This window comes from Coffea eugenioides, chromosome 4 (genome assembly GCF_003713205.1).
Source record: "Coffea eugenioides isolate CCC68of chromosome 4, Ceug_1.0, whole genome shotgun sequence".
Lineage (NCBI taxonomy): Eukaryota > Viridiplantae > Streptophyta > Magnoliopsida > Gentianales > Rubiaceae > Coffea > Coffea eugenioides.
The window spans coordinates 30,433,715-30,439,164 of NC_040038.1; the positions used below are offsets into that span (position 1 = coordinate 30,433,715).

Genomic DNA, 5,450 nt, shown 5'->3' on the forward strand with positions numbered 1-5,450 from the left:
CTGACAAACCAAAGCCGTTAGTTCAGTTAATTTATTCACTAGGTCAGAATGGTTCACCTCATTGGCCCTTCTAGTCATGCCTTCAGATCGGACTCCAAACTGTTGAGAATTCTCAGGCATGTTCGATATCAGTAGTTTCACTTCGTTTGTCATCTTATTAACTAGAGCTCCTCCACTAGCTACATCAATCATGCTCCTATCCATGGGTAGGAGTCCCTCGTAGAAATATTGGATCAACAGTTGGTCAGAAATTTGATGGTGTGGGCAACTGGCACACAGTTGTTTGAACTGCTCCCAGTATTCATAGAGGGTTTCTCCATTTGCCTGCCTTATTCCACATATCTCCTTTCTGATATTGGCGGCCCTAGAAGCGGGGAAAAACTTCTCAAGGAATCACCGTTTTAATCCTTCCCACGTGGTGATGGACCCCGATGACAAGTAGAACAACCAATCCTTAGCCTTGTCTGCTAAGAAAAATGGAAACACACGTAATTTGACTTGCTCCTCAGTGACTCCCTGAGGTCTCATGGTCGAACACACTGCAGGGAATTCTTTCAATTGTTTGTGTGGGTCCTCACCTGCAATACCACAAAAAGTAGGTAATAAGTGAATCAACCCAAATTTTAGTTCAAAAGCCTCCTCAGTGTCAGTGTATGTGATGCACAGAGGCTGTTGGTTAACATTTGGGGTTGCAAGCTCCCTCAAGGTTCTTTGGGCTGCCATTGTCTCGTTGGATCCAGGCAAATTTGCTTCCAGATCAACTGACAAATCACCAAAGTGAAAATTTTGCTCAACTCCAGAGGGTAAGGCTACTGAAGTTTGTTGTTTTAGCAACTAAGTCTCCTTCGTTAGCCTCCTTGCTATTTTCTCTATCTCCGGGTCAAACTCGAATCTTCCTGTACGGGAAGATCGAGGCATAAAATAAGGCTAAGCTAGCCTGTGCAATAAATCACTTCAAACACCAGTTCTCCAGCAACGGCGCCAAAATTTGGTGGGTGTCAAACCACCAAAAATAAAATTTATATTAGACCTACTACCATAACTGAATGAGTATAGCGGTGAGTAGGGTCGTCTCCTCAGGGAACTGGTAAATTTATCACACACAGGTAATTGGGGGATTTTTGAAAGAGAGAGAGATGAGTGAAACAAATTAAAGACGTAAGATTACTAAGTAAACAATCGTAATAAATGCAATAACTCAAGAATGAAATAAACAATTAATTGACACAACCTAGTCAAGGAGATAATCTCGGCACCGGTTCACACAATTGATCATAGATACCTGAATTAATTCACACGTTCGCAAATAAATTGGTTCTAGCAATTTAGCAACCGCCAAACTCCCAATCTCTCCTTAATTTTATGGTAGTCCACAGACGCTCTTAAACTACCTTCTTGTAAAATAGATAACCCCAAAGACGCTCGAAAGATTTAATCTAATTACAGCTTTAAGAATTAGAGAGACCCAATTCTAGTTAACAAACACACATGCGGGTTCATTTAAACTAGATCAATTATTCCCACGACCCAGATTAGACTGCTTGCGAGGCAATGAAATTGTGCCGTTTGCCATTAATTTAAGACATTCAAGTAATACGCACCCTTGTCCTAATTGGCAATATATTATTTAGACAATTGAACAACTGGCCATATTGATCCAATCAATCCAAACAATAATAGCCTGTTCAAATAAAGAATAATTAAATACTCATAAACGCAGAATTTAGAATAAACAAAACGATCTTACAATTATTCGTGCTCCGGGTCTTGATTACTCCTCAACTAGACAAAAAGACTTAGCTTGATCTCATGCTGTTCATGTGATAGAAAACTTCAAAGTAATTTCGTTGTTCAAGAAGTAAAAGCTGCGGCCCTAGTTTACTAACTTCCGTAAGGAATAAAAGAAAAACAAAGAGAAAAGTCAACAAGATTCCAAAGATGCCTTCCTAGTTCGTTGCTGTCTTCTTTTTAAAGTCCTCACTGCCACCCCCATGCTTTTCGATTTGGAATTTGTTCCTGAAAAGGATTGCTTCCTTATTTCTCTCATCAAGTTGTTGCCAAAAGCCTTCTTTGACTCTATTACCTAATCCCACGCATGTTCAGAATTTGTCTCTAAAGAATAGCGAAAGCTCCAGGGATAGGACCCGCGGTCCGTCTTTTTCACGCAGCTCTGCGTTGTCTAGCGTGGGCATACCAGGGAAGGTCTAGTCTTCTGGAATTTGCCCCCCTTTTGTCACTTTTAACACCACTCACCTGCAAATAACACAAATACCAAATATGGACAGAAATTCAGTGTCTTGCACAATAAGTGACCAAAATTAAGACCAAATAACAGCGAATAGAACGCACAATTATATCATTATTGTGACGACCCCACTTCTCCCAAGGGCGAACCCAAGGGTATCGGCGGGCCGCCTGCCTAGCTCGCGCCAGGACTCAAAACCTAAAGTTCGAAAGAGCACTAAATACAATATATACAATCCCAAAAGTTATATTCACATCTTCAAAAGTCTCGAGTCAAACTACTCTAATATACTACAATCACAACCAGCAGAAGATAGACCCTAAGAAGGGTCCTTATACAAACCACCAAAACAAAAACAAACATTCTAACTATTCAACTATTACAAGCCAATCTAACTATACTAGTATACGAGCCAAAAGTCCCCGCGTCGGCCCCTGCTAAGGAAAACAAAAGGAATGGGGTAAGCTATATGCTTAGTAAGTAAACAGGGGCGAAAGCATAAATTTCACATAACAGTTACACAATAAGAGTAAAGCAAAAGCAGAAAAGTAACATCACATAATAAGGATACAGGTGGCTCCAAAGCCAACTCATATGCCATGCGTGATCTCCTGCCGACACTCCGTCGACTGCAAATAATAGTCCGTAGAACTTCACTTGTACACCCACCGACACCTTATCACCCTCACTGGCCAGTCACCTCACAAACTTGCCCGGGCGAACGAAATCACAAACTTGAGCTTGAGTCACAAGCTCGGGTCACAAACTTGGTCACCTTCTCGGTGAACCGGATTCACAAAATTGGTTCATAACATGAACCTACAAACTTGGTGACCTCAGACTAAGTTGGACTGCCTTCGACCAAGCCCTAACCGGCTCGAATAGTCCAACCAGGTCAAGAGTTCGCCCCAAACTCACAAACTTCACAAAATTATTCAAAATCACAAACTTTGCAAACTTCACAAACTTTATTCGAAAGTCGCCCCGAGCCACAAGCTCAAGGGTTTTGGTTCCAAAAGGTTCATATACATATGCCAAGTACAATTATACATTCAAATTAGGGTTTAGGTCGAGTGCGATAAAGTACACCCTCGCCTAAGTACCCTTTTCACATATCTCAAACACATAGCAAAGAAAACACACCAAACCGGCCTGAATACTTACTCAGAAACTGAAATAGCAAAAGTACGAAGTCGGATCGAAATGAACAGCTAGTAGTGGGCCCCACCAGTTCCGCCCAGCTCACCACCGTCTGAAATAGAAGATTGTGTCACATAATATCGCAAACGGCTACTATCGTGCCTAAAACAAGCAAAACGGCAAAAACGGCACGCGCGCACATAAATATGACGAACGGAAACGGAGACGGCCGTTAGCGGAAACGGCAGATTTGACACTCGTTTCTAGTTTACTCATAAGTTGAGCTACGAATATCGGATTAAGGCATATGAGACGCCATATCGAAGCTTAAAGGATGAACAACAACTGTTATGAAGACATCCAGAACTGAAACTGGAGGCTTTAGTCCCAAATGAACCAAACACAATCACTTACGAAATCTGGCAAATGCACAAATGGTCAGTTTTGAGTGCAAACTGTTTTCTATGCTACACATGGTCAAAAGAGCTGAAAATTGGCAGTTAGATAGTTCATTCCAAATGGAACAACTTTCATGAAGGTCGGCAACCCAAATTCGGAACGGAAATTGGTCATCAGGACCAAAACAGATTTCTGGTCATTTTCACGGGCAGGCCTTGTTTGCTCGGCTATATCTCAGGTTTTATAAATCCGATTCATGAAATTCCAAGGGCGTTAGAAAGCTCTGATATAGGGCTATAAGTTTGGTGTTTTGGTCGGAAGTCCAAACAGCTTGTAACTCAGTCAAATGTGAAGCCAAAGTTCCAGCCATAAACTTTCCAAAAACGTACCAGAATCACAAACCGTATTTGACCTCAATATGCGGTAATGGCACCAAATTCACTACAGTTATCGGATGGGGGTGTAAGACCCACCGTTTCGAAGCTAAGAAACAGGAGTACAACAATGTAGAAGGCCACTCAGTCCAAATCCTAGCACAACTAGGTCAAATATGCAAAATACAAATCCAGAATTACCAAAACAGGTTTGCAAATCACATAAAACTGTAATCGGTATATCTCAGTCCATACAAGTCCAAATGCCGAAATTCCAAAGGCATAAGTTAGCTAAAACGTCCAGCTACATTTCATCAGAAGACACCAACAACAAAATCCAAACCAATTCCAGTGAAAACAAACGATTACTATTGCGGTTCGGACATTCTGTTCACCAAAAACAGCAACAGTAAAAACGCCATAACTCACTCTACACTACTCCAAATGCCCTGAAATTTCGTAGGCACTTCAACCTCATCAATACCTACAACTTTCATGTTTTGAGCCAAGGCCAATTCGGCCTCTATCTAGGACCAAAAATTTCGGACAGAATGAAGAACCAAGAACCCTAATTTTCCAGATTTCCTTCCAAATCCAAAATTGATTGCAATTTTCTATCATATGCACCTACTAGAGCCAAAGCCCCTTATTACCAACCATCAAAAACAATCACACCATCAAGATCATATGAAACCAGAAAATTCCTCAAAAAATAAAAAACTCAACCAAATCACTTCAAACCAAGAAATAATCCACAAATTTCAGCACTCTAATCACTACTAATCATATCTTAAGCATCAATAGGTGTAGGTGGAAGTTTAAGCTTCACTTACCAAGAAACAAGAGAGAGAGAGATGTTGGCCACCTTAGACCTTCAAACAAACTTCACTACAACACTTACTAGCACTAGAAGAAAGGTTTTTATGGAGTAGAATCTAATCTAGGCTTTTGTTTGTGGGAGATTGAAGCAAATGGAGCTTGAAAGTTGAATAAATGCACTTCCTTCTTGAGCTAGGGAGATCCGGCCACCAAGAGAAGAAAATGGTGATTTTTGTGCATTTTTTTGATATTTAATCCTTTGGTCAAAAAAGTCAAGAAAGTGAATAGTGTTTCTTAAAGTCCAACCAATGAGAAGGTGACACTTGTCACCTCATTAAATGCATTCCTATCCTTTCTTTCTTCTCTCACATCAATCATTTCACACACTCTACTTGTCTATTAACACCCGATAAATTTTACACAGTATCCGGAATTTAACCTAATTGGCCGAATTTTTCCGAACTTTGCGCACT

At 40.6% G+C, this 5,450-nt stretch overlaps 1 non-coding gene across 1 annotated transcript; it reads left to right on the forward strand.

Moving 5' to 3' along the window:
* The first annotated feature begins 250 nt into the window (after positions 1 to 250).
* On the forward strand, positions 251 to 357 carry LOC113769717. Its single transcript, XR_003468263.1, has one exon. It is a non-coding gene; the product is annotated as a small nucleolar RNA R71 (small nucleolar RNA).
* Positions 358 to 5,450: the final 5,093 nt, after the last annotated feature.